This window comes from Pleurodeles waltl, chromosome 6, assembly GCF_031143425.1.
Source record: "Pleurodeles waltl isolate 20211129_DDA chromosome 6, aPleWal1.hap1.20221129, whole genome shotgun sequence".
In the NCBI taxonomy this organism is placed as follows: domain Eukaryota; kingdom Metazoa; phylum Chordata; class Amphibia; order Caudata; family Salamandridae; genus Pleurodeles; species Pleurodeles waltl.
Window position 1 is genome coordinate 1,669,787,266 of NC_090445.1, and position 23,718 is coordinate 1,669,810,983.

General features: G+C 44.1%; 1 protein-coding gene and 1 long non-coding RNA gene across 4 annotated transcripts in view; one reads left to right on the forward strand and one right to left on the reverse strand.

Annotated features, from left to right (window-relative positions):
- Positions 1 to 1,989, forward strand: part of LOC138301320 (uncharacterized) — a 187,928-nt gene extending 185,939 nt beyond the window's left edge. For both annotated transcript variants that reach the window (XR_011205084.1, XR_011205083.1), the window contains exon 3: positions 249 to 1,989. This is a non-coding gene — a long non-coding RNA (uncharacterized lncRNA). The remainder of the gene's footprint in view (positions 1 to 248) is intronic.
- Positions 1 to 16,804, reverse strand: part of TRAF1 (TNF receptor associated factor 1) — a 129,054-nt gene extending 112,250 nt beyond the window's left edge. Inside the window, exon 1 of one of the 2 annotated variants that reach the window (XM_069241652.1) lies at positions 16,284 to 16,804. The gene's annotated coding sequence lies outside the window, so the exon portion shown is untranslated. Of the gene's footprint in view, positions 1 to 15,927; positions 16,076 to 16,283 lie in introns of those variants that run through there. The other variant, XM_069241653.1, reaches the window with a different exon arrangement.
- Between the last annotated feature and the right edge of the window lie 6,914 nt (positions 16,805 to 23,718).

A 23,718-nucleotide genomic window follows, 5' to 3' on the forward strand; every position in this document is an offset into this window, starting at 1 on the left:
CCCAATGATTATCAGGAGAGGCCATACCTCAGGGTAAATGGCTGAGTATATGCCCATGGTCAATGGCACCAAGGCACAATATTTGAATGGAGATCTCTCTCATTATGGAGTGAGAGTAGAAATAACACTAGTACACAACTGAACTGTCAGGCTATATGGGATGATAACATACAAAGCTCAACATGGATAGAAACACTTTCAACCCTTTGAGTGGGTCGAACATACACTGTCTTTTCTTTATGTTTCAGAGGAAATGGAACAGTTTCAGTAGGGAAGAACGTCAAATTGCACCACCAAAAGGTATAATGCTGATATGCAATGGGGCACCTCAAGTCTGATGGACTACTATTGGCAGTGCGGAGAATGGCTATAAACAACTTCCTGCAGGATGGGGTGGTCTCTGTTCTTTAGTCACTGTGCACACCCCTTCCTTGGTGATTCCAGGCGTGGACGTTTCAATGTTACATGACCATCCCATGAGCCTTCCAACTACCTTGTTACATCATCATCGGAAGAGAAGAGCAGCTGTGTATTTTGGCACTGCAACTTGGGCAGAAATTATACAGGAGTATTGGTTGTTCAATGATGCTCAGTTGTTTTTTAGTAGCTTTCTCCCATTTCTCCAAGCGAAAGCCACTGCTCATTGACTGCAAATAACATGTTGGGAACTGATGAAAGCCATCAATGCCACTGAAGATAGTTTCAATGCAATCAAAGAAGAGTTGTGGGCAGTGCGAGTAATGCTCATGCAACATAGGTATGTGCTGGACTTGATGACGGCCAGGGAGGGAGGGGTTTGTGCCAAGATCGGTATGGCTTGTTGTACATACGTGCCGGCTAATGATGTGGACAATGGGACAATAACAGAGGCCATACAGACTTTGCATAATCTGCAGAGGAGAATGATAGAAGAGGGGGGTGCCTCTGATGAGTGGTTTCCAGGGTTGTTTTCGTGGAGGCCATCATGGTTACCACAATTGCTTAAAGGACTTCTTCCAATCCTTATGGTGATCCTTTTGATGTATTGTCTCATTCAGATTACTGTAGGACGTTGTAAATCCAATAGCCAGAAAATGGGAGGTTCACTATTAGACTAGTTAGTAAAGTTTGGAAGGAGAACCAGAATGCATACACTGAGATAGGTGCATCGGACAGGAAAAGTGAGCAAGTAGTTGAAAATTCAACTAGAGGGGGGAATGTAATAGGCCTCAAGAAAATGGGAGGCGGCCTACTCTGGTCAACACACTACTTAGAAGGGAAACGTGAAGAAGTGTACATTGTAAGAGAGAAATACAGGCCTCAATCTGGGTACAATGTTAGACTGGAGTGCAAGGACAGGAAGGAGAATGAAGGAAGAGGCCAGGTGCAGGGCAACGCAATTAAAGGCGGACTCCGCATACCACAGACAATTGAGAAGGAAAACATACACGGGGGTACTCTGAGCCACTTACTGATACCAGGGTTAGGAGAAGGGGTAAATCATGACAGACCTGAAAGGGAGATGCGCACTAGATGTTTGTGATTCAAGGTTGGCAGGGAGTGGGAGACTGACCAAAAGCCTGGTAGATGTGTAGGGAGGACATATTGATAGAGTTCAGAGGGTAAGATCGAAGGGCACTGTGCACGTTTGAAGATGTATACGTATATTATATATGTTACAGGTGCATTTTTGTAACTAGCAGTCTGATGTTTATTGAATAATTATTGTATTTGTTAATTGTAGGTACAATGAAGGAGGTGGAACTGAAACGTCGAGAAAACCATAAAAAGACGCTGTTTGTAAGAGCTGAGTAGAGTGTGGTTTCAGTTACAGAACTGGACTGTACTCCCAGCCGTATTGCTTATAAATATACTCAAATGTTATCAGATTTGTGTCACTTCTTTAATTCCGTGAATTTCACTACACGCTATACACAAAACTAATTGCTGACTGAGCACCCATATTTAAAGTGTGTGATTGGGAAAGCCAGCCTGTCATGAATCATGGTTGCAAGGTTGATAATTATTCATACAATAAATGTTTACCTAACTACCAATTGCAGATGGCTACTCAGTAAACAGTGTGCTAGGTGGCCATCTCAGAAAGGTATTGTGTATAGTGTATCGTTGCAGATTCACTCTGGGGCTCCGGGCGCCGCTCCCTGTCTCTCTCCGTCCGTGGCCACGGAGCGGCGGCGAGCGGCGCCCGGAGCCCCAGAGTGAATCTGCGTCCATCCGCCCCGCTGTGCGCCACCCCTGCCCCCACACAGCATGGAACAAGAGCGCGAGGACCGCGTGTACCAGGCCAAATTGGCTGAACAGGCCGAGCGATATGACGAAATGGTTGAATCAATGAAGAAAGTAGCAGGAATATTGATGTGATCGCAATAAATCAATTATTGTGCAGCAGTACAGAGTGCCGGCGTTCTCTTTCAAGATTAGAAACTGAAGGAAAAAACTGGGTATAATTACGGAGCCTGCATCCGGAGCCTGGCACCGGCCCCCTTGGTGGTTGTAGTCAGCTGTTGCAAGATATATATATATATATATATATATATATATATATATATATATATTTATTATCCACTGGTGATAGCCAATAGGTAGTTAAAAACATTTTTTCCAGAGGCCAAGAGTTTTTTTTGTTTTGCCAATATTGTTGGTGCAGTTTGACAAATCTTCACAAAATGTTAAAAACTGATACGACACTCACATTAGCTGTTATCTTGAACGTTTCGAGGCGACCTGTTAAACAGGTGCCAAGAAAAAGAAGGGGGTCCGAAAAACACTTATTTTCTCCATTCTGTGACTATGGGGATTTTGCATTCTTTAGACACTGCTACAGTCTGAACCGCTGCATGGAATTACATCAAATTTGGCAGGAAGCTAGATCTTGGTCCACAGATTCTGCTTTATGTGATTTGGTGTACATCTGTTCAGTAGATTCAGAGTTATTTACGGTTAATATAATATATAGATATATACGGATGAAGATCCTCTGAGAATTCACCCGTGGTGGATCTGTGGATCCAAGGGATAAGCAAGGCCCTGATTGGCTGGCCGCAACCTGACAGAAAAGTTGGGGCCCCCCCATCTTGTTTGTTACATTGGCTGGGGCGCTAGGGAAAAAACTGTGCAAAAATACAGGTATCCTGACCCAATAGGACACATACACGGGTCCCTTAGGGACCCCTCATTGTAAAAAAATTGCCCAATTTTCTTTTTCTACTGATTCGCGGATCCTCTACGGGTCCCAGCATGGCCCCCTGTGTAATTCCACAGTGGATCCATGGATCCACAGAATTTTGTTTTTAAAAACCCACCCACTTCATCCAACCCATGCTGCACATGGCCAAAGGTCACGTGCAGCGTAGGTTTGGGTGCATGCAGGGGGGTTGGCCACATGCCCCCCATTTCTTGCACCCCAGACATGCACAGTTTTCTTCTCAATAATTTTCCTGCAAATGTTACATTGATGTTATCAATGAGGTTACCAAAGATATCATGAGTGAAGTAACATGTAGGGTAATTAGACGTGCACGGCGAGGGCGCGAGTTATAGTAACCTTAGGGCGCATGTTATAGTTACATGAGTTAACCATAACTGCTGAATTTCTATGGTTTTGTTCAAATAAATTCAAAATCTAACTATACCATGCCTTTAACCTTTGTTTTTTAAGTGAATTTCTAAGCATTTTTAATACTATTTCCTAACTATAACATCCCTGTAACCTTTGTTTTTTTCAGTGAATTCCTATATTTTTTAACATAAAGTAAATGTAATTACTATACGTTAATTCATCCCCTATTACCACCTGACCCTGTGCCACGCAGGGCCTTTGGCCGTCCGCAGTGGGGGTTGGCCCCATGGTCTGGCCTAGGGCCAGGCCCTGTGGGCATATCCCCTTTAACCACCCATATCCGCGTCATGCACGGCCTTTGGCCATGCGCGTCAAGGAGTAGGCAGCGGGACCTGCAGCCAACCCCCTATAATAACCACCCAACCCCAACATCAAGGTTTACAAATAACTTTTCAGAGTGAAAATGCAGCGAAAAAACACTTGCATTGCCTTCACCATGCACAAGAAATTTGGATCATTAGTACTTTACAGAAGTGGAGCTTCAAATTGGGCACCTGCTTTTTTTTTTTTTTTAATTTCTGTGAAATGAGCACTGTGCCAATGTCTACCCAAATGGAGTACTTTCTACTGGCTAATTAGTAAGTGCTACCTTGTTGGGTAAGTGTATAGTACATCTCCTACAATACACCTGCCTAAAGGATGCTGAGGAAAGATCTCCAGTGATTTTGTATGTCTGTAACATGGCCAATCAGATTATTCCTCGAGCGTCTCCATCAGATAACTTTACGAGGTGGAGCTGCAGAGAAAACACAGTTTCCTTTAACCTTAATTTATAGAAGAAGGGTCTGCGGGAGAAGCCTCAAGACCCACGCGGTCCCAGCTGGCACCCCACCTCCTGCGAGAGCCAAAATTTCTCCCGCAGGCAGGGAGCTGCAGCAATAGTTTCACCTCTTTCACTGCCCACATGACAGAGATGTCAAAGGGATGAAAGGTCTGCTCTCAGCATTTTTAAAGCTCCTGTTTGCTGAAAGGAGAGATGTTGCTATTTTGTGGCGGTCCCCAGGGCCATATATGACTCCAGGAGGATGGCCACGCAGCCCCCCTTCCTATATTCTATCTGCCTCAAGGAGGTGATGGTCCCTGGGGTCGGGAAAGGGAGTCCCACATGCATCCCACCTACTTGTATTGCCCGTGAGGTGGCACTACCTAGGGCAGTCCCCAGGGCCTGGGCACTCTCTTCCCCCACATACTTGATGTATTGCCCCAGGTAGGTGGCGAACCCCAGAGTGCGAGGGGGCCCATGAGGCCCCCCCTTCATACTTGATGTTTTTCCGCAGGGAGATGGTGTTCCCTGGGGTGCATGGGGGCTCACATGGTTTCACTTCATACTTGATGTATTGCCCCAGAGAGGGTGCGGTCCCAAAGCACAGGGGGGTGGGGGGGCTGTGGCTCCTCACATACTTAAAACATTGATTGTCCCAGGGAGGTAGCGGCCCCAGGGCATGGGGGCCACATGGCCCCCCTCTGTATACGTCATACATTAATTGCCCTGGGGAGGTGGGGCCACGTGTACCCCCACATACTTCATACATTGATTGTCCCAGGGAGGTGGCAGTCACCAGGGCAAGCAGGGCTGTGTGGGCCCCTGAATACTTAATAAGCATAGACCCCAGGAGGTGGCAGGCTCCGGGGTTTCGGAAAGAACTAGGAAGGGAGCCCCGTGCACTCACCTCCTATTTTTGCATAAAATGCCCAAGGGACGTGGCCCACCTGGGGCCAAAATCAGTTAGAAATGCATTGACCGCATTGTTTTTGGTTTCTTTAAATCACAGCGAGATCCACGGATTCAGACGTGGATTTCTCCATGATTTAAAAAGAATACTTTTAAACCATTGGGGGGGGATTCCAGGGGGATCCCTGGACCAAGGCTAGGGGCTTAGGGTATACATACCCTGCCTTTTTTTTTTTTTTGTTTTTTTTATTTAGTTTTATTGTTGGGACTCGGCTGAACCCAAGTCTCAAAATAACTGCTAACTCTTCTTGTTTGAAATGTTGGCAGCCAATCAGTTCTCAGGAGGAGATCTCCCTGGATCCATAGCCCTAGATATACATCTGTCTTTTCCCTTCAGTATCTCGCAAACTACTGAATGGATTTATACAAATTATTGAAGGATGCTCTGCAAATCAAAAGCTACCTTTTTGCCAGATTTGGCGTAATTCCGTCCAGTGGTTCGGGCTGCAGGTGTGTCTAAAGAGTCTATGGGAATTAACATGGAGAATGCACTTCTTCTGAACCCCTATTTGTCTTGGCCCCTGCTTGATGGATCAACTCGAAACTTTCCATGTACAAGAAGACCCTTGGGCACACTTTTTTTGGACAATTTTGTGAAGATTCTTTAAAGGGCGCCAAGTCAAAAAACGCTTTTTCAGTGGAAATCCACCTGTAGCTACTAGATACTGTGTATATATATATATATATATATATATATATATACATATACATACACATACACATACACATACATATACACACACACACACACACACACTCACATAACCGCCTACTGGTGGTCGCCAATAGGTAGTTATAGTTAGGACGATGTTTCCAAAGAAAAAGCATTTTCTGACTTGCCTATATCTTTGCTTCCGATTCATGAACCACCATTAAATTTTCCCAAAAAAGTGTGTCGGTGATTCTTGTGGCGCACGGAAAGTTTTGAGGTGATCTGCCAAGTGGGGGGCCAAGAAAAAAGTGGGTAAAAAACATGTGTTTTCCATGTTAAGTCCCTTAATAGTTTTGAACACGACTACAGCCTGAACCGCTGGAGGGAATTACACCAACTTTGGCAGAAAGGTACGTTTGGGTACACAAATTATGCTTTTATGTATTTGGTGGAAATTAATTTCGTAATTTAAGAAAAATTAGGAAAAATCCAAATTTGTATGTTTAGGGTTGTGAATATTCGTGAATGCTCGTGCAAATAGAAGTGGTGTAATTGGCTGGCCACAACCTGAACAGAAAGTTGCAGCCGTCATTTTAAGGTCCCAGGACCACATGGTCCCCGGGCCTGAAAAACAAAATGAAAAGTAGCATAAGGGGTCAGCGTGGAGATACCCTGATCACAGGGGTGTGATATAGGGGTGTTTGAGAGTCAAATTATCAGTTTTTTTTTTTTTTTTCCACCATGAACTATATTTGCACATATTCACAAATTTCAGGATATCGATGGGATAATGTATCTGCCACTAGATTCTGGGACCCGGGTATGTAAGTTATCACAAAATCGTATTGGCTAAAAAAGAAGGCCCATCTTGCTTGGCAACTATTATGGCACTGGAAGCTTCGAAGACATTGTAAACTGCGGTGGTCAGTCCTGGCTTCAAAAGGCTCTCTAGTGCCCATCAAGAAATGTCTCCATTCTTTACATGCTATTTTGAGAGCAAGTAATTCCATTCTATTACTGAGTAATGCGTTCTGCTTCTGTCAGAATGTGAGAGAGATAGAAAATAGGGTGTTCCAATCCATCATTGTCTTGTTCCTGAAGTAGAACAGCTCCTATGGCTCTTTAAGACACATCAGTCACTACTATGAATTTTTTAGTAGTATCAGGATGTCGTAAAATGGGTGCTTGAGTGAAGGACTTCTTTAGCTCCTGAAAGGCCCGTTCAGCACTTTCGGTCCAGACAACTCCCTTCTTCAAATTTCTTTTTTAATAGTCCAGGTGATTAAACTTTGTTGGTGGGCAAAATCCTGAATAAATTGTCAGAAGAAATTTGAATACCCAAGAAAACATGGAGTTTTCTTTACAGAAGATGGAGAAGGCCAGTCTAGGATGGCCCTTACTTTGTCTGGGTCCATGGATATTTCTGTTTGATTGATACTGAACCCCAAATACATCACTTCGGTCTTGTGGAATTCACATTTCTCTGGTTTGCAATATAATTGGTTCTTTTTGAGTCTTTCCAAAACCTGTAGTACATGTTCAGTATGGTGTTCAGGATTACTGGACTATATCAAGATATCGTCCAGATAGATTACTACGTTGGGATTTAACAAGTCAGAAAACACAGAATCCATGAATAGTTGGAAAACAGAAGGTGCATTGGTTAATCCAAAAGGCATGACTCATAGTGTCCGAATGGAGTACAGAAGGTGTTTTCCATTCATCTCCTTCCTTGAATCGCAAAAGATGATAGGCAACTATTAGATCTAATTTGGTGAACATCTTGGCTCCTTGGATGGTGTCCAGTATATCTCTAATTAAAAGTAAGGGATAACGATCTTTAATTGTTATTTTATTAAGTCCATAAAAATTGATACATGGACGCAGATCTTTCATCTTCTTAGTTACGAAGAAAAGAGGAGCCCCAGCAGGAGATGATGAAGGGGCAATTAACCCATTCTTTAAATTGACCTCTAGGTATTCTTTGAGTACCTTATTTTCTTGATCTAAAAAAGAATACATTCGACCAAATGGAACAACTTCGTCCGGAACCAAAGGAATAGCACAGTCATAGATACGATGAGGAGGTAAGATAGGACTACTTGGTTTCTGAAAGATGTCAGAGTATTCCAGGTAACAATTTGATACTCCTTGAATCGTATTTATAGTGTTATTGGTATTCTAAGACGGCTGAGGGAATCCTTTGGGAGACCAATAGGAGTTGTAGAATAGCAATTTTGCTGACAAAACTGCAAGGTCAAAGATATTGTTCTCGTTTCCCAATTGATATAGGGGTTGTGTCGGGTTAACCAAGGTATTCCTAAAATCATTGTGTGGTTCAGCGAGGATATAAGATCAAAAGCAACATGTTCTTGGTGCCTTCCAAAATTCAAACAGACTGTGGGAGTGGAATCAACCACAGGCCCTGAAATTAAAGGGGAGCCATCAACAGTGTGTACTTGCTCTGGGGTTTCCTTAGGAATACGTGGAATATCTTTATCCTTAGCCCAGGTCTCATCTAAATAGATTCCACTGGCTCCATAGTCTAAGAGAGCAAAGAGCTGTTCTTCCTGGCCTTGTGAACGTTGTAATGTGACCGAAAGGATAAACAAGGGGGACATATTCTCTCTGGAGGAACATATTGACAGTACCTCAGATCCTCCTGTCCCCTTCCTCCTTACAGGGGACGAGAGTTGGTGTTTCCCAAAGGTCTGGAAGGAGGAACAGGACAACTATGAATCAGATGACCAGTCATACCACAATAAAGGCAAAGACCCTTTCGTCTTGCATCCTCCTTTTTGGACTCAGATAACGGGCCTCAGACAGGATCAATCTGCATGGGTTCTTCTGTAGAAGGTGGAGAAGTTTCAGAATGGACTTCGGTCAGTTCGCCGACTGATGGTACGATTTGCTCCAGGCGGATATGGTACTCGAGTTTTTCTTCTTTCCATCTTGCGCTCTTGTAATCTATATTCTATGTTCATGGCTTGGTCCATTAATTTCTTCAAGGAATGGGTTGGAGTACAATGTACTAATTCATCCTTGATTTCCTCAAGCAGTCCTCGGCGGAACACGGTTACAAAGGTGCGTTCCACCCAAGTGGTTTTGTCTGCCACCTGTTTGAAGCGGGTGATGTATTGCAAATCGTCCTGATTACCTTGCTGTATATCACATAAGGCCTCCTCTGCCGCTGCTTCCAACCCAGGCCTTTTGAACATCTGTTTGAAAAGTTTCAAGAAAGCAGGATAATTATTCAAGACACGATCTTCCGCGGAGACCAAGGGAGTCGCCCTAGCTAGTGCAGGGTCAGTCAAGGCACTGATCAGATAACCCACCTTAGCCTTATCAGAAGAAAATTGTAGTGGACGAAAGGCAAAGAAGACCATTAGGGCGTCCAGAAACTCTTAGCTTCTGAGGATCCCCAGAATATTGAGGTGAGCAGCAGACACGTGTGGTACATCCATTGACCGGGAGGACAGGACTTGTCTTAGGGCAGTATTTTCAGCCCGCAATTGCTGTAATTCTTGAGCTTGTTGTTGGACTGTCTGCAACATGGTTTGTGCATTTTTTACTTTGTCTCCCTGTGGTCCTTCCATTGTAGTCTCACAATGCATATTCTTTTGGCGTTGCAGTCTGTCACGATCTGCACAATGCTTCTCACCTCTGACTGAAGGATTTGAAAGAGCACTCAGTCTTCTGCTGGTTCTGGACTGACTAAGATAAGGGCAACCCTTTCTAGTAGCCACGGTGCTGCTTGACAGTAAACGCCTAAGCAGACCTTTCCCCCCAGACGGAGTCCCAGAGGGGAAAAAACCCAAATAATGTGGGAAAAAACCTCTAAACAGGAACTCCTGAAAAAGGAAAAAACAAGAGTGAAAAAAGGAAAAGGTTTGGAAAAAATCTCAATCAGAGCAACAGGAACTGGAGAAAAAAACATGACGAACAGGAGCGAGGATCACCACCAGAAGGAAGTGTTTGCAACACAAAGCAGATCAGGACTGAGTGACTTATATACTGGAAGACAAGAAGTGATAACACAGGAAATAGAAAGCAACCCCATTTTGGATTGGGAAAGGCACACAGAAAAGAATGGGAAAAAAGTAGCAGTATAAAAGAAAAATGCATGCTGGGAAAAAGGAACCGAAAGAAGACAGCATGGAAACCAGGAGAAAGAAAAAAATGAAGTGCACAGAAAACAGAAGAAAAGAAGGGAAAAAAAAAAAAAGAAGAGGAATCCACCACAGACCAGAAAGAAATGTCATAGAAACAGGTAAGGACGACCGACCGGAAGCACGAAATGTGCTTCCTGAAACGCGTCGTACGTCACAGAGCTTAACTATAATGTCCCTGCAACCTTAGGTTTTTAAGTGAATTTCGATGTTTTTTTTAAATGTAAAGTAATTTTTATTAGTAAGCATTAATTCTACCACTGCCGCACAAGGCCTTAGACCTTCGTAGCAGGGTTGGCTCCAGGGCCTATCTTGCGGCCAAACCCTCCAGCCAACCCCCCCATAACCACCCAACCCTGTGCCATGCACGCCCTTTGGCTTTGCACAGCCGAAGTTAGCCGGCCAATCCTGCGCCAGCGGGAGCTGTCTGCAGGTTCTCTCTCTCTGGGTGTGAGAATAGGTCTGAGAGGATGTCTCTGTGTGTTAAAGTGTCTGACTGTGAGAGGGTCTATGTGGGTGTGAGAGTGGGCGTGAGGGTGTCTGGGTGTCTCTCTGTGTGAGTGGTTGTGAAAGGGTCTCTGAGTGGGTGTGTGTCTGTCTGTGTGGGTCTGTGAGAATCTGAGTGGGTCTGTGAGTCGGTGTGTGAATTTCTGATGGGTGGGTGTGTGAGTGCCTGAGTGGATCTGTGAGTGGGTGTGTGTGTCTCTGAGTGGGTCTTTGAGAGAGGTCATGAGTCTCTGGGTGGGCCTGTGAGTGGGTGTGTGTCTCCGAGTGGGGCTGTGAGTGCATGCGTGAGGGTATGAGTAGGTCTGTGAGTGGGTGAGTGAGTGTCTGAGTGGGGCTGTGAGTGGGTGCATCAGTGTCCGAGTGGGGCTGTGAGTGCACGTGTGAGAGTCTGAGTGGGTGAGTCAGTGTCCGAGTGGGTCTGTGACAGGGTGCGTGAGGGCCTGAGTGGGACTGTGAGTGGTTGTATGACGGTCTGTTTGGGTCTGTGAGTGGGTGTGTCAATGTTTTTGCCATTTTGTGAACCCCTCCAGGTTCCCTACGTCCCTCAGTGCATCACGGTCCTACAGCAATGTTTGTACCATTAAGATTTTTCTATCAAAGATATGCTGTCCCCCTCTCTCCAGAACGCCACCACCTGTATGGGTTTTGTCTTATACAGCTTTGCAGGGTAATCTCTGACTCCCATTATGCATCTGTCCACCCTGACCCTTGACTCCTCCTGGGCTGCAAACACCCAACACCCAATCATTAATTACCCTCAACTGGGTGACCCGGTGATATATATTGATGTTCTGTATGGCTAATCCTCTGTCAAACACTCCCCTAGTTAGCTTGTGTAAAGTAATGAGAGGAGGACCTCTATCCCATAGTAGCAGTCACAGCCTGGCATGCAATTTTCTGAAGAACTCTAGAGGAATACAGAATGGGGTTTTCTGAAACTCATAGAAAAACCTATCCAGGGCCACCATTCTGAACAAATCAGCTCTGCCCAGGAGCGACAATGGCAGTGCCCGACAATATTTCACATCTCTTTTGAATCCTTCTAAAAGATTGCAACAATTTTTTGCGAGGAATCTTCGTTGTTTCTGGTTGCATATATGCCAAGGAGGTTGAATCCCTCAGTTGGTATTGGCATCACACAGTTTGATGGAAGCTGAGGTGTCCCCCCATGAGATGGCACATTTGGGGTATTGACCAAGCGTCGTAAAGTTCCTAAATATTTGTAGTATCCATCCAGCCACACCCCTTGCCTATAGAGGGGATCAAAGCCCATTTCCCTCCAAGTCCACAAACATGTATGCCCATTCAAGCATAACAAAAACTATTCTGGCATTGAAAGACATCAATAAATTATATTCCTGTGTTATGATCTCCCAGTCCCAGGACCAAGCTGTGCTAAATGGATCAAATTATCCTGCTCCAAAACAATTTCCAATGTATCTGCATATTTGTGGGTTATGGGACAACTGCCCATCACATTTCTGTGGCTCTCACAACTTGAACGCCCATGCCTTTCTCTACTCATTATTGTGTTTAAAAAAAACTAAAATTATTCGCTGTTTTTTAAGAAGCAGCTTATATTCTCACCTTAGACACCTGCATAACCATCCCTTTCCACCCCCCACACTGAGGCCATCATTAACTTGTCCCTTAGTCACTTTTGTTTCAGCACCAGGGCTGTGAACACACTGCCTAATATCTTATCTCTGCACAGAAAACCCCTCTACTTCTCACTGAGCACAGGAGGAAGTAACAACTTCACCAGTCAGTCCTTGGTAAACGGGAAGGCCCAGGCGGCTACTTGTTTAAAATAACAAAGCCCTTAGTGAGTTCCCTCTGCAAATTCCCCTTTCCATCTCTGTGGCCCCCGCTTCTTCCACAAGTAAATAGAAAAGGAAGGGGTAATCGACGGTTATCAAAAGACTCCAAGTCACCAGGAACACCAAGCTGCAGCACTGAGTTCTCATTTAGCAGCAATACATTCTGGGAGTTTTCTTAATTCACCTTCAGTGCTCCTCTTGGATTGAATGAATAAAATTACAATTATTTGCATAAAGGAAGAACAGAACTTGAAACATGGTAGTCCAGTGACTTGGAGCCACAGGGTTTGCTCTTACAGTTCAGAAAAAAGGCCACAGCTGTAAAACTCAGAATCACTCATTCATTCGTTCATTCTACCAAACATAAAAGCAGTGCCATGCCATTTCCAAGCCTTGCAGACTTCATACGGAGGTTTGACACACTTATCATAACTGTTACCCATTTTTAAGGATCTACAAATTCATTTTGACATATTTCTGGACTAGAAAAACATTCTGGTCTTGATCTCATTGAATCCTTTGCAGCAGGATCTGACTATCATTTCATTCTTGCTTCTTGAACAAGTTTAATTAAGTGACCCTGTGAAATTATCGGTGCCCAGTGGAAAGCAATGAAACATTGCATCTTGACTGATGTTTCAAGAACCTGCCTCAGAGTTTTTTTTTTAAAAGAAAAGTACTGTGCCACTTAAGTATAAAAAGATGCCCTTCCATGAAGAACCTTCATATTCCAGAAATCTCAAATGAAAGAATATTCTGGGTGACCGTAACACTAAATGATGTTTTAACATAAACAATGTGCCTTCAAGATGTGACATTCAATCAAAGGCAATTGGGACATTACAACTCTAAAACATTACAAGTTGGATTGGATATGAATTCCGGGTTACCTTACTGCACCACCATATACCACCCAGAGCTCTAAGATCAGCATATTTTCACTAATTACTCTAGCAGAAAAAGATAATTACTGAAGCATGGGTACAGAGCTCTAGGACTCCAAGGCACACAAACTAGTTGCACCTTCAACCTGACCTTGACAAAACCCTCTAATTATCTTAGCGTCAAGAGGTGGTGAGAAGATGGTATTAAATAACAATTATCAATTTATCTTAGACCAGTCAATGGCTGGTGGTAAATGGATTAGCACATTCCCACAACAAGGAAATTTTATACCCAGGACACATATCTACTCAACACCCCCTTCTCGTGATGCCAACCAACTAGTTCAGCTTAACAACAATGGTCCTTCTGGGTGGGACCCTAACTCCTGGTCCCATCACAGAGGTAACTCTGATGGAGTTACAACAAACCTGAGGTTACATGGCCCTTATGTTTACACTGAAGGCCAATGAGAGATCACACTTCAAATTAGGGCTGTAATCAAGCTGCTAGAGATAGTTGATTTAAGACAATCCTTCCATTACTGCACCCTCTACAGACAGCTCCCAGGTCTCTGGCAGTTTTGCCCTGGAAATCCAACTGCATTCTTAAATTGTTTGTTCAATTTCCCATGAGAAGCAGGCAGAAGAGAAAATCTATGTATACAGCATATTCTGCTCCTAAAAGGATTAAAGGGCACATTTAGGAGCCCCTAGCACCACCGAAGCGTCACTTTTAGTGTAGCTGCGGAGGCTCTATGCCCTGCGCCGTATTTACAAGGTGGAGTTAAGCCACTTTTTGTGGCTTAACACCACCTTGTAAATACGGCCCCTTCACACGCAGCTCTTTGTGTGGAGGGGGCGTGCAATGGGTGTGGCTGTGGGCGTCCCACAGCCACACCCATTGCATTTTGCCGCTGCCTGAGATTTATGAGATTTCGTAAACCTGAGGCAGCACCAAAATCTAACGTCAACCCAGGGGTGGAGTTAGCAAGGTGGACTGAGGAGGAATACTTTTATTCCACGTTGTTTTGTGTTTTTTCTACGCATGCTGCATTCTGCAACATGCATAGAAAGAGCAAAATACCAGACTTGATTGTTTATGTGCCGGGTGGTGTCCCTTCGTGCACATAAACAATCACTAATTGCGATTTGGCACTTCTGCGTGTGCTGCACAATGCAGCACGCACAGAAGTATCACAGCGTAATTTTTAAATGACTGTTTATGTGCAGGAAACAATCATTTCAACATTACAATGTGATACTTCTGTGTGTGCTGCATTGTGCAGTACACACAGAAGTGCCAAATCGCCATTAGGGATTTTTTATTTGCAGGAAGAGACACCTTCCCGCACATAAACAATCACACCCCTCATCCCAGACATCCTTGCACGATGGTGCAACGATACCTAAGTTGGCGCTAGGCAGTTCAATTTAGCGCCAGCGCAGGGGACAACACAGAGTTGTGCCCTATTCAATTAAATAAGGCGCATCCCTGCGTTGTGAAAATGACGGGGTAAATCAGTGCTTAATTTGTGCTTATTGTTTCCAGTGCTGAGCACTGGCACTTATTTTTGAGGGCCGGGGTATTATTCTTCTGCCCTAAGCATTTGCTGCGAGCAAAAGACATATTTGGGAAAGACGGAGAAAGAAAAAAACGAAAAATCGTCACAATGGGAGTAAGCAGAACACTACAGGAGTGAGCTGAAGGGGCAGGGAGAGGCTGTAAATGGATTAAAGAGGTCCTAGATGGTTTCAGGATTACGCTGCCTCAGTATTCCGTTCTCGCACATTTAATTGCAGCAGCTCCGTGTTTCAGAGGAGAGCTCTAAGCACCGGCACGTTTGTATTTACAAATTAAGCACTGGGGTAAATACTTTAAAAATCCAACTAAGGAGTACAACTGTGCTCTGAAGTGTGAAACCCACATCCAAAAAGCGCAATTTGGTGCGTGATCGCTGGTTTACTCCACGTGCGTTGGGTCATGTGAGGCACAAAACACAATGTGGGGGGTCGCCATAAAACGATAAGCTCTTTTGGAAGACAGATGGCAAATTTTTGTTGCGTTTAGCAATTTTCATTAATTTCAACATATAACCCGGGCAGAGAGAAAAATAAACACATAACATAAATTGATGGAAAGTGAACGGAAAAAACCCCGAGAATAAAGAACAGGGTGAGAGAAGAAAGTGAAAGGCAACATAAAATATAAAATCTAGAAATGTATGTTTCAAATTGAACTATCCTGTAAAAAAACATATTAAATTTAGAGGACAATTACAAACTGTCTGATACACTGGTGCTATTCATCAAAAAGAAAGAAAAAAAATACGAGCATGTCCCTTCAAGTAGAGCCCTGGTCAGATTACTGCATTTTGTTAAAACAAAATATTTTGGTAGCTTTGCGTAGGCGTGTTCTGAGACACCCCATCACCCAGAGCATCCCTGTGCCTGGCTCTCACTCAGCAAATGATGGCGTGCTTTTTCACCCATCAGTAACCTGTGTGCGCAGCAGAAACCGAGCCTCTGCAGCGACCATCTTCTTACCTCGGAGTAATCCTGCTGCCCCTATCGACCACATTGTTTCTCGCGGCTGTGACCTCATTTGAGCCTCTGACACTGGTAGAGTACTAAAATATACACCCACAGCATCCGTTTCAAAGAATTTTTTTTACTGGCACATTAGTTGGCGTGTGCGTTGGTGGGGGCTGGTCACCCAATGCGTCACTGAAACCCCGCCCTCTTTTTTATGGTAAATTTTGTAAATATCCCGGTGCTGCCTGCCATAAAACACATTCGTTCACATTTCCACCTGCCGAGGCTTCCATTTTCCAAATGCCTCCTGGTTGTACCCGCGCGCACGCATCCTCGGAATAAGCTACACGGCGTTTTCTGGAACTTACCAAAACACTGGCGATGACGTCACTCTTGCCCCCGGGCAGGACTCGCTCGTTTCCATCTCCTCCGTTGCGAATTTAGCGCCTTTTCTCCAGTCAGACGTTTGACATTCAGCGGGTAACCAGGCTCTGTGATTTGATGTTTTGCTCGCCTTCACTTTCGGTTTCTTTTCCCCCCGAGGACCGCAGCTGACTTCAAACCAGCACACCGCAGGGGACTCGTTCTCTCTCTCTTTCACGTACACACCCCATTCCGCTTAAAGGCCACTGCAGCTGTTCGGACTGTGCCACCAAACAAATACTAAAGCTATATGGTGAGCACCGGGAATTACAAGTGATGGGTAAAGCGTCATGTTTAAAAAACAACAGTGCTGTTGTGATGCCGCAGGTTCACGCGTGGCCTCTCTGGTTAGCGTCTGCCTCGGATTTTTAGGGGCAGTCCAGTGCTTAATCTGTAAATAAAAGCGTGCCGGTGCTCAAAGTTCTCCTTTGAAACACACTGCTGCTGCAATTAAATGTGCGAGCACAGAATGAGGAGGAAGGGTAATCCTGAAGGCATCTCGGGCCTCTTTAATTTACTTACCGGCACTCCCTGCCGCTCCAGCTCACTCTTGCAGCTTTCAGCTTTCTAACTTTGTGACGTTTTTTCGCTTTTCTCTCCTCGGTCTTTCCCATATCTTTTGCTACAAGAGCGCGCAACAAATGCTTGAGGCAGAAGAATAAGCCCCGGCCTGCAAAAATATGGGCTGGTGCTCAGCACCGGAAACAATAATCACAAATTAAGCACTGGGGCAGTCAGATGTTTAGCAGACATGTTTCCAAATTTTCAGTGTCCGAAGCTTCGAGGTTTTCACTGAACTGATGTTGACTAAAACATTAGGAGCTCTGTTCAAACAGGTCATTTAGAAGTGTTGGATGGGCAGCACATCTCAATATTATTCTACAGCATCTGACAGGCAGATTATAAGGCGAGGAGTTCACCACTTTGTTTCTTTATATCACGTAGGCACTAGTATGAACTAAGAAACAGATTGCCATCAGAACATCACTCAAAAAGTCAACACAACACACAACTTCTTCGGAAAGTCTACAATGACTTTTATTTGCCTAATCTACAAATGGGAGCTGGCTTCAGAGTGCGGGACCCACCACTAAGGCCCCATATTAACACACGATTTACATTTTTCCTGGGTGCTAATAATAGGATTCAAATAATAGAATTTATTGGAGGAACCTAGTGCCCTGTTGCAAAACCTGCTGGATTTGTTAGTCAGATGGGCTGCACCCATCTCCTTCTCAGTATGGCCCTGTTTAACCCAGAGCTTGCAACATCCTCTGTCTGCCCTGCCTGCTAAATTGATTTTTTTTTTACTATACTCATTTGCATTTTTCGGGCAAACTATTTTACTTGTGCTCAATTTTTATGAGTACTCGCTCTATGCTCGCAGTGTTGTGACTCCCCTGCTGCGCGTGGGCTGAATAGGTTCTCATACTACACTTGTTTGCAAGTTTTAAGATTCTTTTCATACCTTGGCCTGCTCCTAATCCTAATCCCTCTAACAATAGATTAAACAAATGTGCCAGTTTTTTGTTTAGGAAAATATGTTATCCCTAGCACCAGCAGTGGGAAAAGGAGGAACTGGTCGGATGAGAGGGAGGAATGGCAGACAGGAGTCCCTGCTGGTGGCGGCAGCATATTACCTGCCAGCCTCATAACCTTTCCTCCTGATGACTCCCATCTGATTATGTCCTCCCCCCTCAATAAAGAAGTCAGCTGTTTTTCCATCCTGCCTTTGTCAAATGTGCTCTGATGAACTGATGTGTGAATACATGTTGGAAGAGGCACCAGTATTCACCCTGATAAAAAGAAAAAAAAAGTTGCACCCAGAGCAAACTCGATTAAACCATTTTCATCCCAGCATTAAGCAAATCACTGCCCTTGAATTGCATGAGTGACTGACAGTTCACATCCGTACACAATACATCTTGAAGTCGTACTCAGCAGTACACAATTGATGCAAACCCCTTCATGTCATAGTCAACCATTGGGGAGTGAGTAAAACCTCTCAACACCTACTACTAGGTGTCTGCCTCTGGAAGTGCTAGTCAGGATGTCATCTCTGAACCTTGAAACCATTTCCCTAAATGGACCTTTGGCATTCAACTTGATTGAATCGTTGAACATTGGGTCACAGTGGCTCATGTTGATAAATGTTTACCTTATTTGTGAGGTTTACCTTATAATAGAGACGATCGAGGTCTGAATACGTTTTAATACAAAACTGATGTTTCTCAAATGATTGCTTTCCATTTTAACCAGATAAAGTTTTATCGAATTATCTCTACTAATCAATTCAGGTCTAGATAATTCTCTCTCTTAATCAACCAAATTCCAGACTGAAATTTGGATTAGAAAATTCATTAGTTTACAGAGATTTGCTAGTTTTAAATAGCTACTTTCAAACTCTTACAAAAATAAATGTTGAAGCTTATTTTAATATTGATTAATTCAATATTAACGACAATATGATCACAGTATCTCTACACTACGCAGACATTACACAGTGAGTCACACCTATTCCTACAAACACTTTGCATTGCCATAAGCCTTTAGAACAAAAATATAACAATTACTCCACAACAACCTAATTTCTCATCAGACATACAGTTGTTTGTCAATCTTGATATTTGTAATTTCCATCAATGTTATACTGTTAGCTTCACATTTGATGTTTCTGGCTTCATTCACCAATCTTAGTAGCCTTCTTCAGGACAACAGCCTTCAGGACAACAACTCTTTCAGATGCAGGTTGGTGTGGAAATGTGAATGTGTACATCCACATTCATCAGCAATACTTGCCAGTCGGAAAATGTGTATACCACATTATCCTGTATGCTCCCCCACTCCTACCCATTATGAACAGATTAGGAACTGTGCACACAGGTTGCAATGGGAGGCTCGAGCATGTTTAAAGGGCTACTTAAGTGGGTAGCACAATAAGAGCTACAGGTCCACTTGTACCATGAAATTTACAGGCCCTGGGTGCATGTAGTACCACTTTTCTAGAAACTTCCAAGTAAATTAAATGTGCCAGTTGGATAAAAGCCTATTCTGCCATGTTTTAAGGAGAGAGCATAGGCACTTTAGCACTGGTAAAGTGTGCAGAGTCGTAAGACCAGCAAAAGCAAGATCAGAAAAAAATGGAGGAGAAAGGCAAAATGTTTGTGGTCAAACCGTCCTAAGGCTGATAAGTCTAACAGTACCATACTGGAGATACATAGCCAAGACACTCACAGGGGTGCTGGGCAGACATATGGACCTCAGACCCAGAGTAGTTCTATTGGGGATCCTAGAAGACATCGTGGGGAAGGAAGGGGGAGCAGGTGCTGGTGGGAGTCGCAACAGTGATAGCAAACCAGATATTGCACGGAAATGGAGTTCTCCCAACCTCCAACAATCCAAGAATGGTAGAAGGAAATGGACTGGTGCTTGAAGCTGGAGGAGTCCATATACAGGGTGCGTGACTGTCCAAGGTAACACTCCCAGGTGTGGGTTAAATGGTGAGACTATTATGTACTGCAAGTTATCGTCAAATCTGATAGGGCCATACAGAATGCCCTCTGGACTTCTATGGCGTGATGTTGGGAGGTTGAGAGGTGGTTGTGCAACCCGGTGTTTGTTGACAATGCAAAGAAAAATGTGGTTATAGCAAAAAGATATATTTGTAAATTGCCATGAAATCATGCAAAAGTAAAAATCATGGATTCAAAATTAAAAGGATAATTGAATTAAACTTTAAGGATGACATCTGGTGATTTTGATTGTTTATTTGTCAAGTTGATTCAAGCTAACAGTGCATCTAAGAGACTATTTGTCAACTGATGGATAGCTTGTTCTTTTGACTAAGTTCTGACACCCTGGGGCAGAGGATGTACCTTGATAACACGCCAAAAAATGCAAAAAAAGATTGGTAATTCATAAAAGTACTTCGTAGTGCACTATAAGAACTTTAGAAAAACTATTGATAAATCATCACAATTTTGTGTCCATTATTTGTTTTTTGTTTATTTGTTCATGTACAAGTCAAACAAAAAAAACAGTTTTCATTTAATGGCAATCCAGACATTTCCTTTTTTAGATGACATGGAAAATACTGATAGGATGGTACATTTTTTTTGGACACAAATGAAAATTAGTTACAAAATTCTATCCGTTACTAACTACTTCACCTTTGCCTATCGATCTATGATAATATTTCCCTCCCTGTTTCTGGGTAACATGTTCTTGAATGGACACTTTTATGCATGATATTTATGAATTAATTATTGTACAGCAATAACATAAATTATTTACCTAATACAAACCTTTTTTGTATTGCAAGACAATCTTCAAAGAAAAGAGGATGACAACATAGCCTACAAGCATATGAGATTGCATCTTCATATATTCTAATGACAGAAGAAGTACATACAATAAATGAAGGTCAATCAATCTGATCACACAGAAAATGAAATAAGAGTGCTATATTGTACCCCAGTGAAAAAAGAATGGGATAGCATTAACTGATTTGCCTAGGCTATTTCTCATACTTTTGTTACAAGATAAATACAGAATTTTGTGTCGCAGTGGGAAGGGGACGACAGCATGGATGGGGCTTTACCATAGCCCCTACCTTCTCTTTCCGCCCCACAAGATGTGCCTGTGTTTTTCTTGAAGACTGCCTGGGATGCCTGACACTTTAAGGGATAGAGGTGGAGGAGGGGTGTGGCCTTGTGTGTGACGCTGAACAGCCCCTTGATGAATGGTGGCCTGGAGTAGGAGGCGGGACCGACCCGGAAGCATGGAGTGCAGACGAATGCGGGAGAGAGGATCTCCAAAAGAAAACGCTGTGGGAAACAGATCCAGAACAACGCCTGCCAGTGCAAGATGACTCGGGAAGCCCCAGCATCCCATTGGAGGTCTCCAGGGAGCTGGACGCGAGTCAGAGCAGTACACCGGGAGGCCACCGTTCCCTCGCATCACCCCGCCACGCTCCAAAAGGAGCATGGCTACCCCAGGGGTGAATTGGTGGGTGGGAAACGGGTAGCTAGGGAGCCGTGATTGATCTGACTGGAGAGGGGTCACCCATCTAAGCAATGGGTTCTCCATTTTATTAAGAAATTAGTAATAAATAGAAGAAAGGAATAAAATTACGACAACACAGTGGCGGGATAGGGCAACTAGGTGATTGTATCCATCACACCCCTTCCCCATATTACGGCTAAAAATAAGGAATATGCACTTACCTGTGGCTCTTTCCTCCTCTCTCTGAGGGGTGCACCAGCCATGGTGGTCCAGTCCTGCTGATACTAGAAGGAAGAGGAAAACAAAGACGATTGCGACAAATTAAAACACAAAGGAGGAAAGCACAAGAAATACAGCCAAAAATAAAGAGACCAATAAGCAAATAACTTATGCGTGGAGCATATCATTTATTATTCCACACAGCTGTTTGCTAGACCATATGACACACAGTTCATAAATTTATTAATATGAAATATTATATGTCATAAATTAAGGCCCTCAGTATGAGTTTGGCGGTTCAAGGACCGCCACGTTGACAATGGCGCCAGTCTGGCGGAGAAGACCTTCATACTATGACCTGGGCGGTGTTCCCAACAGAGCACAGACAAAACACCGGCTGTACCGCCAGTGCAGACGGACCGCCACGGCTGGCGGTAGGCATCTCCAGGCCGGCAGAGACCATGTTCCCACCGCCCATATAACGACCCAGCACACCACCTCAATTTCCGGGGCGGTCTCATCACCACGAAAAGCCTGGCAGAAACGAGCAACATAAAAGGAGACACTCACCTTCAGGAACACAGACACGTTTGCAGCCGCCATGGAACCCGAACTGGAAGTCTTCCCGCTCCTCCTGCTGGCCATACAGCTCCAGAACCAGTGACGAAGACAACACCCATAAGTACACACACCTGGCACAAACTGGGGGGAAGGTATCAATACACACACAACACACAACCCAGGCACGGCTAGCCACGCCCCCTCACACACATGCAAACATACACCTGTATCAACACACAAACACATCTACATACACACTCACACATAAACAACACACACACCACCGCCACGGTCATACACATCCACACACAACACTACCCAGTCACACAACCACAACACCATCGTAACCACACAAACGCATTGGCAGAGGCACTACACACACCTCGACCGGACAACACATACTGCCAGCAACACTTAGCAACAGCACACAACCAATACAAACAATAACTTTACCAAGCATGTCACATCACACGCCACGTCCACTCAACACACAAAGTACATAACAGATTCATCACAACACACATCACTGCCACACAATGCCACACAACAACACAGAATTTCACAACAAGTCCATAGCACAACTCACCCACACAACTCATGCTGCTAAAGAAACATATCACAAACACAGAAGACACACCCCATATTTGGGTTTGGGAGGGGGGTCCTTTGGTTTGGGAGGGGGGTCCTTAGGTGTGGCTTTGGGAGGGGGCCCTTCGGTTTTGCTTTGGAAGGGTGTTCGTCAGATTTTGACTTGGGGGGGGCTGGCATTCCACTTCGTATCGCCCTTTGGAGAAGGCCCCTTGTCCTTTGGGGGGTGGTAATCTATGCTGGGGGAGGGGGAGGGGCAGTACCTGGGGGGCATGGGAGGACTGGGAGGGGGAAGGACTGGGTTTGGGGCTGGCACAATGGCCCCTGGGGGAAACAGGGACAGGGTCACTTGGAGGGAACAGGGCAAACTCGTATAGAAATCTTTTTTTAGGGACACAGGGGGGGTCATGGGAAAAATGGGTGGGAGTGGAGGGAGAGGGGGTGGTATTACAAAAATAAATGTTGAAGCTTATTTTAATATTGATTAATTCAATATTAAAGACAATATGATCACAGTATCTCTACACTACGCAGACATTACACAGTGAGTCACACCTATTCCTACAAACACTTTGCATTGCCATAAGCCTTTAGAACAAAAATATAACAATTACTGTCCACAACAACCTAATTTCTCATCAGACATACAGTTGTTTGTCAATCTTGATATTTGTAATTTTCATCAATGTTATACTGTTAGCTTCACATTTGATGTTTCTGGCTTCATTCACCAATCTTAATAACCTTCTTCAGGACAACAACTCTTTCAGATGCAGGTTGGTGTGGAAATGTGAATGTGTACATCCACATTCATCAGCAATACTTGCTAGTCAGAAAATGTGTATACCCCCACTCCCACCCATTACGAACAAATTGAGAACTGTGCACACAGGTTGCAACGGGAGGCTTGAGCATGTTTAAAGGGCTACTTAAGTGGGTAGCAAAATAAGTGCTACAGGCCCACTTGTACCATTAAATGTACAGGCCCTGGGTGCATGTAGTACCACT